Source organism: Punica granatum, chromosome 8 (assembly GCF_007655135.1).
Source record: "Punica granatum isolate Tunisia-2019 chromosome 8, ASM765513v2, whole genome shotgun sequence".
NCBI classification, from domain to species: Eukaryota; Viridiplantae; Streptophyta; class Magnoliopsida; order Myrtales; family Lythraceae; genus Punica; species Punica granatum.
This window is the reverse complement of record NC_045134.1, coordinates 8,757,415-8,773,672: the sequence shown is the minus strand read 5'-3', so window position 1 is coordinate 8,773,672 and position 16,258 is coordinate 8,757,415. Positions and strand designations below refer to the sequence as shown.

At 35.7% G+C, this 16,258-nt stretch overlaps 2 long non-coding RNA genes across 2 annotated transcripts; both read left to right on the top strand.

The window, feature by feature from the left end:
• Nucleotides 1-551: 551 nt before the first annotated feature.
• On the top strand, nt 552-1,606 carry LOC116189013. The gene is made up of 2 exons (XR_004152294.1): nt 552-700; nt 1,130-1,606. It is a non-coding gene; the product is annotated as an uncharacterized LOC116189013 (long non-coding RNA).
• Nucleotides 1,607-5,498: 3,892 nt separating this feature from the next.
• LOC116189392 lies at nt 5,499-6,522 on the top strand. Its single transcript, XR_004152393.1, has 3 exons — nt 5,499-6,011; nt 6,079-6,182; nt 6,277-6,522. It is a non-coding gene; the product is annotated as an uncharacterized LOC116189392 (long non-coding RNA).
• The last annotated feature ends 9,736 nt before the right edge of the window (nt 6,523-16,258 follow it).

Here is a 16,258-nt window from a genome sequence, read left to right as displayed (position 1 = left end):
TCGTTCTTCATGAAACCAAAGGTTTTTACGGCTTCATCAAAACATCGTTCTAGCTCCTCAAGGCCTGCTTAAGACCATAAATAGATCTCTTAAGCTTGCACACCTTCGACTTATCCTTGAATTCAAAACCCTTGGGTTGGTCCATGAATATGTCTTTCTCAATATATCCATTAAAGAAGGCGGTCATGACATCCATCTGCCAAACATCTTAATCATAGTACGCAGCAATGGCTAGTAGTAGGGCTGGCAATTCCTAACACGACACGTTAACACGACATGGATACGGCACGGTGTTAAACTGACTCGAGTTGGGCATTTTTTATATTCGGTCTAAATGGGTCGAACACGTTTAGACATGGTTAATAAGCGTGTCTTACCGAGTTGAACCCGTGTAACCTGATTACACACGATTAAACATGTTTATTTAGACGTGTTTAATCGTGTTGTTATAATCGTGTAACCCATTAATTCAATTATACTAAAATTTCAAAAATATCCTTACTAACACTAGTAGGCTAATACAGACACAGTCGTAGTTAGAGACCCAAAAATTCATTTCGCCTCTCTCTCAAGTCTCGATGCCTCTGTCCGTCTGTCATACGACTCATATCCAGCAACCCAGACCTAGGAACTTTCCTTGTCCGCCTCTCTCAAACCCTCATACGATTGCTGACCTTTCTCGACGGTGGTTGAAGTAGAGGTAACCTCTCTCTCTTCGAATTTTCCTCTTTGTCTCTCACTCTCTCTTTGACATTTCCTCTATATTTCGAGTCTTGTTAAACAACTAGCGTTCTTGGATTTATACAAGGCTGTGAGCTTTCCTTTCCCAATACTGTATTCCACCTGTGCTTTTGAATTTATCGATGATATCCATGTTTGTTACTGCATTCTTGCCATACTTTCTAGCCATTCTCATCAAGATTTTAAGGAGACTCCTTGTTGACGACAGTGTAGGTGATTACTCCTTTTTCTTTTTAGAACCAGAAATCTATACTAAGAATTCTTCCTTCCGCTGAGGTGATTACAGGAGCAAAAGAATCCGAAGATACTTCCAAAGGTTCTTTTGATTTTTTGAATGATTTTTAAGAATAGTAGCTGATACATGTTCCTCATTCTATGTTCTATTTAGGGATAATGAGTTTAGAAAATAATTTAGAGGTGAAGTTGGAATCCTCTGGGAAGAACCCATGGCCATGATAAACGAAGATGATGATGTAGTGGAGCTCGATGGAGACGAGATCAACGACACTGCAATAGGAACTCACACATGGACATCGAAAGGAAAGCAAAAGAGAAGGCTAACCTCACCCGTGTGACACTTTTATGAATAGTTGACAGAAAAGACCATTGATGGTAAGACTCATTGTAAGTGCAATAAGTGTGGCTCGCTTTTTGTTTGTGATAGTCAATATGGGATAGGAAATCTGAAAAGGCATAGTGGAAGATGCATTCGTAAGGATACACGAGATGTTGGTTAGATGCTCATGAACCATGATATTTCTTTGAAAAATGCTACATTTGATCCTGAAGGTTTTTGTGAATTGTTGATTGCCATTATTATGACCTGCCTCTCGTCTTTGTGGAGTATGCTGGAATTATAGCAATATTCTCATATTTGCATGAGTGTCTATCCGTTATATCTCGAAACACTACAAGGGCTGATGTGTTGAAGATTCATAAAAAAGGGAACTCATGGGTTAAGTGCTTGCTTGAGAAAGCTAGTGGTAGGATTTGTTTGACATCTGATTTGTGGACCTCAATTGCTACTGATGGGTATATCTCTTTGATTACACATTTCATTGATAAAAATTGACCCCGATGCCACCGTCACATGGTGGTGTGGCATTGAGCAAAAAGATTACCTATTTGTTAGCTGAGTGGGGTACCAAGGGAAGGTTGTTTTCTATTACTTTGGATAATGCCTCCGCAAATGACACTTTCGCGGGCTTGTTGAGATTGCATTTAAATATGAAGGATGCACTCCTAGTCAAAGGTGAATTCTTTGATCAACGATGTTATGCCCATATCATTAATTTGATTGTGCAAGATGGAGTAAAAGAGATTGATGTTCCGGTAGACAAAGTGTGGGAGAGTACCAAGTATATTAAGGGGTCTCAAGTTAGAAAAGAAAAGTTTCTTGAATGTGTGAAATTTTTGTCTTTGAATCTGAAGAGAGGCTTGAGGCAAGATGTCCCTACTCGTTGGAATTCAACCTTTATTATGCTTGAAAGTGCATTATACTATCGTCATGCATTTTTCCACTTAGAGTTAAGTGAGTCCAATTATACAAATTGCCCTACCTCATTGAAGTGGGAGAAGATTGAGAAGATAAAGAAGTTCTTGGGGGTTTTCGATGAGATTACAAACTTGTTTTTTGGAAGTAAGTATCCGTCCGCAAATCTACACTTTCAAAGTATATGTGATGCTCAAGAATTATAGTGATGGGGCAAATGAATATTTGAGAGCAATGTCATTGAGGATGCTAATGAAATTCGAAAAGTATTGGTCTGAATTTTCAGTCATTTTATTGGTAGCAGTGATATTGGACCCTAGGGTGTAAAATTCAGTTTGCGGATTTGAGTTATAAAAAAGTTGTATGGTAGTCAGTCTTCGGAATTTCAAACTGTTTGAAGCAAATTATTCTCATTGTATGAAGAATATTCATCACATAAGAGGGGGAATTAATTATCTGCATCAAAAGAGAAGTTCCCTCCATATCCTGATCAAGAGTCAATTGAGCTAGATATGCTGGAGGTACAATTTTTAATGATGTTATGTATTAATTTGTCAATATTTGTATTTATCCACCCATATATTTTCTTTTTCTTGTTGTCATTTGCACTAGAAATATGTTTTCATTGGTCTCTCCTTATTATTTTAAATTTTGATCAGGAGTTCAATGATTATGATGATGATGAGTATTCAGCATCTTCAAAAAAGTCTGAGTTGGAAAAGAACTTAGATGAGACAAGGATCGATAGAAAGACAGACCTAAATATTCTTGATTATTGGAAGATTAACTCCCAATGATATTCAACAGTTGCAAGGATAGCATGTGGTATTTTGAGCGTTACCCTATCCACGGTTGCCTCCGAGGCAGCATTTAGCTATAGAGTTCGTGTTCTCGATCAATATCGGAGTTTTTTGAAACCCGACTGTCACGACTCGAAATTTCGGAAGAGTTTTCCCTATATTTCCTCGATATCCCTTATCCCATATTCGCATAAATCAATTCATACACTCCATACAATTATTACCAGCTAAAACTCTTGCAATAATTATAATAATCGCATAACCTCAAACAGACGACTACAACACAAACAGAAAACATCTGTCAAATCCTTTTATTATGATTCCTATTAATCCCACCAACATTACCATTCACTTAACGTATTATCTATATATGTATATATATCATTTCACAATGGAATACGGTGCTCACCGAATACTCGAAAATATTTCTCCAAACTTGATCTCGAGGGTGCACAATCGATGTCCTCAACTCCTATCAATCATGAGTATAGCCTGAAAAACAAGTTATGCCTAACAATCATTTTCTCCACTAATTCTCATACTAAATCGTCCCGGAATGGCCTTGGAGGATCAACAAAACTAAGATATAAACACAACAATAGCACTAGTAATCCAACACTCCATATAAGACAGCAACAAAATTCTTATTATTAGATTCTTACTCTAGGTAATTTATAAAGATTACTGATCCGTCATAACGTGTGTATATATTGAGGTAACAATTCAACTCACTAAATCAGCCCACATATCTTAAATATCCAAAGAAATAATCTCATCATACTTAAAAATAAATATCAAAACCAAACTAACTCAGATAACGACACTTAGATCAACGAAAATAATTAATTATAGGTCTCCTATTTGCATCTTATTTATTTATTTATTATACTAATGAGACAAGTTCCTATAAATTCCCAGACGTGAATACTAATAAGGTTATAAGCACAAGAATAGTGTAAATAATCATATTCCTTTACCAATATTTCGTTCATGATAATAAAGTACCGAACAACACCCTTTGGCCTCAACAGAAATAAATCATCAGTTCACTCTAATAGCTAACTATTTAATTCTCCTAAGTTTTTCTAATGAAATTACAAAAACTTCTGTTTTGAATTCCACTTTTAATTTCCCCAATTTAGCAATTCAATTATACCACGCTCTTTAATTCACCAAGGAAAAGACATAATTGTATAAAATGGTGTCTCAAAACTCTAAGGTCAATAATCTGTACCTAAAACATCAATAATCTAAATGGGTCTATAAGCTTTACCCTCCTTTCACTATCAATCCAATTAACCCAACTTTCAAATTCACAAGAATAATAATTTAGTAAATGAGGCTTAAACTAACAAAAATTAGAGTAACACCATTCAAAAGAAATGAAAACCATAGATCAGTTACTAGCAGGGCAGTTCCATGATCTAATTGAAAATAAAACTAATATCAATATCTCTAAGCAAATGATAACTTCCTCGGTTACTTCAAGAACCCAACTCAAGATTTTAACTCAATAGAATATCTACAAAACACTCAAGCTATAGCAGCAAAGGAAAAATCAAATATCTCCACAAGGCTCAAGAGCATTAGCACTTTCACCTCAAATAAACATCAATCCCAAACTCGAAAGACCCATTCCACCAATTTCACATCAAGAATAACATAATCCATGAAGAACTTATATAAGCAAAATCAGCAACATACCTAAGATAATCCAAAAACTAGTTCAATGTAAGCTAAAGTTTTCCCTATTCGATGCTCTCTACTTCCATCCTCCGTACTTTGTCCCACTCGTCACTCCCCCCCCCCCTCCCCCCCGAGCTCTCTCTGTCCTCTGCCCTAATTGGTAGGGGTGGCAATTCGTGTCATGTCGTGTTTATACGTGTCGTGTCGTGTTTATACGTGTCGTGTCTGAACGGGTTCGTGTCATCAAAGTCATAACCCGTGCACGACACGATTATTAAACGGGTTAGGTTTTGGAAACCCATACACGACACGTTTATATCCGTGTCAACCCGTTTAGACACGTTTAAATCCGTTTATCGAAACGTGCCATAATAGGTACACGTATATACGACACGATTATAAACGTTATCAGGACACGTTAACACAACTTGTTTATCCGATCAACTCAGTTACCCAGATACATTAACACGACATGTTTATCCGATTAACTCGTTTATCCGAACACGTTAACACGATATGTTTATACCTTAACACGACATGTGTTGGATTGGGTAAAAGGAAGGAAAAGAAATTAGGTTAAGAACTTAGGAAGTTAGGATTACATGAGGATATTTTGATAAATCCAAATACATAAATGAGTTAACGGGTTACATAATTATAGTAATACGATTAAACATGTTTAATCGTGTATAATCGGGTTACACGGGTTCAACCCGATAAGACACGCTTATTAATCGTGTTTAAACGGGTTGGACCTGTTTAGACCGATTATAAAAAATGTCCAACCCAAACCCATTTAACTCCGTATCGCATCCGTGTCGTGTTATCGTGTCGTGTGAAATATTGCCAGCCCTACTAATTGGGTCCCTTTCCCTGTCTGCCTCATCTTCTTCCTCTACCATGAGCTCTTCCAAGCTCTTACCCTTGCTCACTCCCTCTCTCTCTCTCTCTCTCTCTCTCTCTCTCTCTCTCTATCCTCTGTTTCTTTTTCTTCGATTCCCCAGCAGAGAAAAACAGGACAAGGAAGGAAGGGAAGAAACAAATGGAAAAAGCAACGAAGAAAAGAAAGAAACAAATATGGCGGTGGAGAATGAGGGTAAATTGTGGGCCACGTGGAGCCCATGCCTTCACTTTTTTTTTTTAATTCCTCCAGCAACGCGTATGGCATACATATAAATATATATAAGCATGTAAGTATATGTATATGTGTTCTATTTGAAATTGAAATGTCAGGTCTCACACCAACCTTGTGGCACTCATATGCTCTCGAGATTGGCTTCATGGATTAGCCGGTAAGTATGCTTTTTCGGATTTAATTTATAAAGTTCTTTTGTTGATATTTCTCTATTTCGAATATAGATGGTTGTGGGATTTCCGTGGATCAACTCACTGAGAATGTGATGAATTTAACATATTAGCGAGGAGCCATCAACTCAAGGGTCTAATAGCGTGGTTAAGAATTAGTAAGGTTTTAGAAAGCTAATATTTCTTTGTCTTTTTCTTTAATTTTTATATATTGCAATAACATTTTTACTTACATTGATTATGTATTCTTAGATTCCATTGAAGATGGTACGTGGAGCTGGGTTTTTTCTTTGGTTGGATGAGGGCCCGATGTTTTGCTAATTTAACTATTGTCTTTTGTTATCGAGTGTTGAAACTTTTGGTGAAGGTCATCAAGTGCGGTTTCTCATTTTGTTACTATGATCTTAGACTATGAATGTATGTTGTATGTGGATTGTATTCCACTTATGAGTGTGTTATGCAAGTATGAAGTATATGATATTTACTTTTAGATTGTTATTGTGTGACTATGTTTTAACCCAGCTTGGTATGGATATGTGTACCTATTATGACACATTTCGATAAACAGGTCCAACATGTCGTATCCGGGTTGACACGAATATAAACAGGTCGTATTCGTATTTTTAAAATCTAACCCGTTTAATAATCATGTCGTGCACAGATTATGACTTTGACGACACGTGTCCGTTTAGACACGACACGACACGATAAGAATTGTCAGCCCTAGCTAGTAGTGTCCTAATAGACTTCAGCATGGCTACATGCGAGAAAGTCTCCTCATAGTCGACTCCCTGCCTTTGGCGATTACCCGTTGCCGCTAGCCTAGCCTTATAGGTCTCTACCTTTCCATCAGCACCAATCTTTCTCTTGAAGACCCATTTGTTTTCTATAGGTACTATACCTTCATGAGGGTCAACAAGATCCCAGACTTGGTTTTTGCTCACGGAGTCCGTAGAAGAGTCTATATCAGTTATAGTTTCTTCATAAGTGGTACTATCATCCCTATAATCATTATCTCTATGGACAAACAACTCTTGCACGTTCTCATGAAGATTAAGGTATATTGTGAGAGGACGAGTTACCATACCAGACCTTCGAGGTTCCGTGACATTCTCAATCTGAGTAGGTGTCTCAACGAGTTTATTAGTGTCCATCGGAATGGGCGCTTGATCGGTCTGTGGAACTGATGAATCTTTATCAAGTACTATATGTCTTCACATGCCACCTTACTGAATAAACTGTTTTTCTAGAAAGATCACATCTCTACTGATAACAACCCTTTGTTCTGTAAGGAGGTAGAAATAGTATCCAAGACTGTCACTTGAATATCCAACAAACCCACCTTTCTCAGACAGGGTTTCTAACTTGTTAGTCTTCCGCTTCTTAATGAACGTAGGACAACCCCAAATCTTAACGTGCTTAAGACTATGTGTCCTACCATTCCACATCTCATATGGAGTGGTAGAGACCGACTTCGATGGTATTCTGTTAAGTAAGTAACATGCGGTTTGCAGAGCGTATTCCCACATCAAAATAGGGGGATCAGTATAGCTCATCATCGATCAAATCATGTCCAACAGGGTACAGTTCCTCCTCTTAGAAACTCCCTTCAATAGTGGCGTTCCTGGTGGAGTAAATTGAGAAACAATGCCGTGTTCCTTCAGGAAATCAGCAAACTCAGTATTCATATACCCACCTCCTTGATTAGATCGAAAAGTTTTGATCCTTTTGCTTTTCTACTTCAGCCTTGAATTCTTTAAAATTTTCAAATGATTCATGTTTATACTTCAAAAGATAAACATACACAAACCGTGAGTAATCATCGGTAAAAGTGATGAAGTAGGAATAAGCACCCCTAGCCATTTCACTAAATGGACCACACACATCACTACGTATGAGTTGTAGAACTTCTTTAGCCCTCCCATTTGTCCTACAAACGGAGTCCCAGTCATCTTGCCTTGAAGAAAAGATTCCCAAGTCGGATTAGGTTTAGAACCCAATGGAACTATAATTTCCATCTTCTCCAACTTATTTATCCTATCCTCTGCAATATGTCCTTGTCTAAGGTGCCAAAGTTGTTTTAGACTTGGAGTAGTTTCGGATACGGTATTAATCTCAATCGTGCTGGGAAGCGTCTCATTTCTAACTTTAAGATAATAAAGACTATCATGCAAATAATCAATGCCAATAACTTTATTACCATAATAAATATCACAAACATAAAAAAAAACGTCCACTCCGAGTCAAACTAGAAACATAAATTATGTTCTGATAGGCGTTCGGTAAAACTAAAAGATGATCTAGAAATAAAAGGTGTCCATCTAGACGTAATGAAGTCGACCCCACAGCTTTGGCCACAACACTTGCTCTGTTGCCGATCTTCAGGCAGACCTCATTCCTTATGAGGACCCTACTGTTTGCTTGCTGCTGTATAGAGGTACAAACATGAGAGCTCGCACCAATATCAAGAACCCAAGCAGTAGATGAGCTATATGAACCATTGGAACTAATATAACAAGAGATAGACATACCTTCCAAAGGTTTCTTTCCCTCGTTCACCTTCAGCGAGATGAGGTATTGAGGACAATTCCTCTTCCAATGTCCATTCTTGCCGCAGTAGAAACAAGTTCTCTTATACGTAGCAACCTTTACCTTGCCTATGTTCTTGGAGACCCCCGTTGATGACGGAGGGATAGAGCCCTTGTTGGACTTTTTCTTCTTCTTTCCAATCTTATTGGAAGAAGCATCAGCCACAAAAGCGACTTCCTTATCCTTCCTTTCACTAGTGATAGCATTCTGGGCAGTGACTAACATATTCAGTAGCTCCAGCAGTGAACATGATAACTTGTTCATGTGAAAATTCACGATGAACCCTGACAAAGAATTCAGAAGAGACTGAAAGACTAAATCTACATGAAGTCCTTTATCCATGTAGAACTCGAGTTTCTCAAGCTGCCGAATTAGCCTAATCATTCTTTGCACATGAGTTCTAACATCAGTCCCCTCTGACATTCTCGTACGGAACTATTCCTTCGGTATCTCATATCGTGCGGTCCTACTATTCTCCCCATGAAGCTTCTTAAGATTCTTTAAGATCTCTTGAGCGCTCTTCATGTTCTCATGCCACTTCTGTAACTCATTGCTCATAGAAACAAGCATGTAGCAACGAACCTTCATTTCATTAACAAACCACAACTCATATGTGTTCAGTTGATCAATTGAGGCATCCTCACCGGGAGGATCTGCATGAGTCTCTAGGGTGTATCATAAAGCCTTCATGTTCATAACAATGTTCAGGTTATGGAACTAGTTCGAAAAGTTAAGCGCAATGAACCTGTCATCATTCAATATGCTCGAGAGAGATTTATAGATTTCATAATTATCATGGCTGCAGAAAATAACAAAATTAAATTAGTGAATTTATGTACACCAACCATAATGATCATGGACTTTCAATCAAAATGGTCTTCCACTATCTTTTTCGAATCATACACTACCAAAATAGGAAATAGAAATCCTAATCGGGAAAGATTCCGAGTGAGTGATTGGATTCCCATAAAATACTAATTCCATCAGGTATCTGCCATTATTAGAAACAAGCATTGTACATGCAAACAACTCATGTTCAGTACATCTCTATGTACGGCTCAATCAATTTGGCTCATAGTACTCCGAATCTCAAGTGCATGTCGTTAGTGGTCCATCGTACATAGTTAAGTCTAACCTTCAAACCTTAGTTATCAGCTACCTTAGGTGCCTGTTGTTATTGGCAACTGACGATCTAAACATCACATGTCTTGATGGAGAGCCATGACAGAGGTTCATAACCACGTGCCATTCCCGACTTAATTTTTATTTGGATGATTTTCTTTGGGCGACCTAATTACGATTTCATTTTACTTTGCACATTATTCGTATTCATACATCACTTGCATAAATATATACTCGAAATCGATAAAAGTATGATTATGCACGCACGTCCATAATCACACACCGTGCTCATAATTCATGAAAGGAAACTTTAAATAGCATAAAAGGAAACATAAATCACAAGCGTATTTTGTAACTCTTACAAAAACCAATTATCTCATATTAGGAAATTTCCATTTTAGAAGATTCACAGAAAATATCATATATTAAGTAAATATTCTAATTTCCAATTTTAAGATGTCCCACATCTTCTAAATCTAAGTTAGTCGATTTGCAAATATCCTGCTCCCAGAAAACAATTTCATGAATTTTCTTTGTTTTGGTAATTTCTAATTTTCGAAAATCCAATTTCCAAATATAATTGGAGATCGCCTCGCGCGACCGTGCGCGCCATAGGACAGCCGCTCACCCGTCGATTCACGCAGCCGCCACTGTTGCAATCACAGCAGTGTACAATTGCGCTCAGCTATGCTCAGCAGCGTCCAGTTGCACTCACAGCCGCGTCCAATCGCGCTCAGCTATGCTCAGCAGCATCCAGTCGCGCTCAGCTATTCTTAAATTTTTTCCTGTCGAAAATTTTCTTCGACCTTTTTTCCTTTTACAATAAAATTCCTTACATGGCACCCACGTTTGAATTCTGTCAATTTTAACATATTTGGTAACGGGAGGGAGGACATTTTCTCCATAGGGAAGTACAACTTTGTTTGGTAATGGAGTTTAAGGGTTTTAGGGTACCCAATTTCGTTTGGTAATAAAATTTGGGATTTTTATCCCAAATAGCCCATAGTTTACCCGTTTTGTCAAATCTATCATATACTTTTTTTTTGTCAGATATATTCCATAATTTACTTTTTGCATCAAATTTATCCCGGCATTATTTTTTTCGTCGACATCTAACAGCCGTGTTGATGTGACACGTGAAGTAATAGTGGGCCACACTTGGCACGTGGGCGCCATGTTAGCATGGCCGTTAGATGTCGACGAAAAAGATAACACCGGGATAGATTTGATGTAAAAAGTAAACCATGGGATATATTTGATCAAAAAAAACATAGGATAGATTGACAAAACGGATAAACCATAGGCCATTTGAGGTAAATTTTCCAATGAAATTCTTTACTGGAACCCACGTTTATTATTTTCTCCATACTTTAACTCCATTACAACTCCATTCCATTCTATTTTTTTTTCTAAATTCAACAACATAATCATTACTATTTTGTCATTTCTCCTATTTAATAATAAATTTTCACATGTATTTTTCTTAATTATTATTACAATCAATTTTTTAATAATAAATTTCTCCACTTCACTCCATTCTTCAATTGATTCAATAATATAATAATTACTTTTTATTATCTTTTTCTCCTATTTAAAAATAAATTCTCACATATACTTTTTCATAATATCATTACAATCCACTTAAATATTTACATTAATATTTGGAATGGAATGGAGTTAGACTGCAATCCATTACCAAACGCAATATTAATGTTTCCAAAAAAAAGTTTTAGGGGGTAAAAGTGTCCGGGAGGTTGGCTTAAGGGGCAGAAGTGTATTTTTCCAAAAAAAATGCCCAACTCTCTTTCAGAATTTATTAACATAAGTGAAATCGCACATGCTTAAGGGGCAAAGCCGCTGGTAGAAAGGAGGCCATTTGGTGAATACTAAGAAATGAAAATTTTGAAATAATTTTCAATACAATTCAAAACTGTTGGGGTCATGAAAAATTGAGTCTTAACCATGTGCAAGCCACGAGCCTAAAGCTTCCACGAGCACTCATGAACAACCTGCAAAAGGGGAGGATCGAGGGGGAGTCTCGATCTCCTTCTCTGATGTTTAAATGAGAGTGCTCAGAAAGAATAAAGAATGAAAAATTATGGCTTTAAGCATACATGGAGGGTATTTATAGAGGCTGTAGCAAATTTCTAATAGGATATTATAATCTGCATCAAATATTCAATTGCTTACAACAAGTAGATATATTTGCTAAATATAGGGTTGGAGATTGTATAATATCTAATGAGATATTAACAGAACATTATAGAATATCTAAGAGATATATCAAAGATATTAAGAGATAACTGCGGAGGTATACTCATAATGAGATTTTGTTACCAATTCCAGTATATCAAGGTAGGCACATAATGGTAAGTCGAACCGGATGGGTCGGGTCAATTTTTCGATCCCTAACAAAAACAATGTGATATGCACTTGACTTTCGAGGACATATTAATGGAATAAATTCTGATTGAAAACATGATCTACATGATTCAGATCTAATACTTATAACTTGCATATATATAAAAATTTATTTTTAAAATTCTAGTGTATATTAAAGGGTTAATTTTAAGAAAACAGTTTATACCTTATTTCTAACCTAAACAACTAAAAACAAAAATTGTTAGAAGTTAAATCATATACCTTCAAGATTTTTTTTTATAGACACTAATTTTGACTTCTGTTAACTTTTCCATTATGAAAATAATTTTTAAGCTTTAAAAAAGTAAAGAATAATTTTATAAAATACAAAATTGAAAAAATTGAAAAGAAAAAGAGGAATAAAAATGAAGATGGTCGAAGAGGAGTTGGGCTTGGTGGTGGAGGGCCCTCGAAGGTCACCGACTCACCATGGGATTTGGTAAGTTATTCCAAGAGACTAAAGAATGATAAAATTTCGGCAGCATCGGGCTTGGAGTCAGTTGCCACCACCTAATTAAAGATGGACACCTTTATCGTCGTTCCTCCAGCGGCCTCTACTTGCTTTCTCTAATTATGTACTTTTTCCAATTTATTATTTTATTTCTTTTTAATGGTCTTTAATTTTTAAGTTTGTTTTTTAAAAAAATAATGGAAAACGAATTGAACAACGGATGCGAAAATGAAAAATTTAATGGAAAAATAGAAAACTAACGAAAAACACAATCGGCTATAGATAAAACATATTTGAAAGTATGTGGTTTCATTTTTGACAACTTTCATTTTTGTCTAGATTTAGGAAATAGAATAAAGTATAAGCCTTTTGTGTTTTCAAAATATGACCCTATATTAAAACTTGTGTATTCGAGTGCACCAAAATTGCGTCTAAATAAATATGCAAGAAAAGAAATCGAACAAATATTTTCTTTTTTGGTTGCGCATATGCTCCATAATTAGTTATTAGTCCCTTCCCTTTTTATCCCCGTCAATTTTCCATCGGTCTTTAGAGTTTTTTATATTGTTCGTTCTGATTTTTTTACTTTAAAAAAAGCGCTTGGATATATTTCTCGAATTTTATATTTTTTCATATTTTATGTTACTCTTTCACATTTTATGTTACTCCTATCATTTAAAACATATTTATATTTTATATGAGACACGAGTCTAATAATATTTGATTGGAAAAGCATATGTTTTATTATGTTTATCTAATTAATACCGATCATATATTCATTTGGATTTATATTATAATTTTAAAATTTTTACTCAATACTATATCATAAGTTAATTATAGATGAAATTGTATCCTTTTTATAACTGAATCAGGTTAAAGTAAAATTCGATCCTCTATTGCTATCAATACCAACGGTATTGTAATAAAGGAGAATTATGATTTATATACAATACTTTATTTAAAAAATATACATGACTGTATTATTATAAGCACAAAGTCAATTAACTTTATTAAAAAAAGTAATATAAAATACAAAGGCTCACCGCCTCTAGTGCTATATTATTTTAGCTTCCATTCATTAAAATGGTAAAACATTATTTTATTAAATTATATTAGAACAAACTACTCAACTTCATCATTGTTCTTTCATATTTTCGCATGTGCCTTTCTGTTTAAGTTTGTTCATATACATTTTAGAAATTATAATGGTATCTTAACGTTATAGTAGTTTAAGTTTCTAATTAGATTATATTTAGAATGGACGAATGTATATATTTAGCTTTTGGATCCTCTCAACCTAGCTGCAGGTCGCATATTAGCAGAAGTCTATTTTGTTGCAAGTGTTGATAGCTATTTTCAATGTGAACCATGCATGCTGACAGATATTTAGTATCTTAAGGTGCATTTTCGAATTTGCATTTCTTAAGCTTGACAATGAACTTGGTATTCCAACAAAAAAAATAAACTTATTATAATCTAATCATTCTTTTAATGGATATGTTGTATTACGTACTTATCTGTTGCGTGCTTGGTTATATGTGTAGTTAATTCCTACAAAGATTGAGTAGGTGCTAATCCATACATTACCACTTTAATAACTTATCTTTCCGTTTATGATGGCATTATGTACATAGGTTTCGAGTGACCAAGGGGAGGTTCACCTATTGATGTTTATTTATCTTGTGTGTACATGTATAATCCATACATTTCCATCAAGTTATATTCTCATCTCTATTTCCCCCATTTATGAAACTACGTGTGCATTATTTTGTGGAGTATCCTCTTCAACTTGGCTTACTGATATGATTAGACCATAAAATTTGATTATATACTTCAGGAAAATGTAGCCATTTGATAGGTTTAAAATTATTTCACAATCTGACTCCCTTGCTTGGGATCACACTTTTGATTAAAAGTCCGTATCAGTTCAGCTCGTCCAGCAAAAATAACAAATGATTCCCCTGTTCAATTACAAGTTGTTGCAATGATTTAAAAGATAAGGGGAAAAACTCGAAAGCATGATTGCAAGCGCTACAGTTGACCTAAGTTGATAATGTTCCTTTAAGCGTAGGTTGCTTTTTGCGTATGTTGCCAGGAGCCTAAAGATGCAGACAGACTTTAGAACTTTAAACATCTAATACTCATACTAGCTGTCAAAATTCTATCATTTGCATTTTAGAAACTAGTAACTCCCAGTTGAAGAGAATTTAGTTCGACATAAGATTCTTGACGCCATTCAGATGGGATACTAGTTGCCTGTGACCTGAAAGAAGAAAAATTGTTCCATGTTGTCATATCCTATCCTATCCTATAGCAACTAAAGCAATACGTACCATACCATCAATAATTATAATAATCACAAACACATATGACATGTGCAACATGCCAGGTGGGTCCACTCTTAATTAGGAATAGGATTCCATTAACATTCTTTGCGCAGGCTTTCCATTCCCAGGATGTCGGAGCCACCTCAGGTGTCATCTTAACGCATCTTTTACTTTTATGATGTTGCAGAGGGATAAGATAAAGCACCGCTGCCTGTTAGCTGGAGGGGTTTCACTAACGATGCCAAACTAGTAACTCTCGGCCGGTTGAAAAGAAAGATCCAGCTCCACGTAACATTACCGACGCCATTCAGATACAATACTAGGAGCCTGTGACCTGAAAGAAGAAAAGCTGTTCCAAGTAGTTTGCACCGGAACCAGTTGACAACTTGCCAGATGAGAATCCCCAAATCGGTTAATCATTCATGCATCACTATTCATTGCTGCTTCACAAGAAGCTCCGATGAGAAACTATAACAGTCTTCAGCCAGTCTGAGACACTAATGCCATTCCATTTTCTTTAATGCTCTAATGTTAATTCTGGGGACCTCACATGACCGTGGCAATGGTTTCAATTCCGTAATATCTTTTACTAGATAGGACCATATTCGTATTAGACTGTAGATAATTCAGTACCAGTACACATTAATTAGCTTAATCTATATATTCCAGGTAACATAGCATATGAAAATTTTGCGTACTAATGGAAGATCATGTAATCTGCTTAATTCGAATGTCGTATAGTAACTGAAGCATCAATACGTACCATTCCATCAATAATTATAATCAACACAAACACGATATGTTTCAAACTATGCCAGGCGGGTCCTCTTAATTAGGAATAGGATTCCACCTGACCAGCAATGAGGGTGCAAGCATCTTCTTATCTTCTCTTTTTCTTTTTGATTACCTTGTTTTGGGTATTGGAATCCATCTGGCCAAAAAGATGGGGCAAGCAATCCTTTTTCCCCTTTTCTCGCGTTGAAGGAACGCATCAATTATTGAGATATCATTTTCTCTGTTCTTCCCAATAATGAAAGCAGTAATCATTTATTGATCCTGAAAAATATTATTACTAGGCATGGAGCATGTGTGTTCCACGATATGAAAGGTGATCCACCTTTTCTTTTCGTCAATTATAATTACATATTATATATACACATTTTAGATTATTAAAAAAATCTCAATTTACAATCAATAGATTACAGAATTATATATTATTAGATTTAATTGAATTTTACCAATAAGGTAAAAAAAAAACCCATATAAACCTAATGAAGATAAATAAAAAGACGATATCGTTTCATCCCCCAAAGAAAAAAACCCA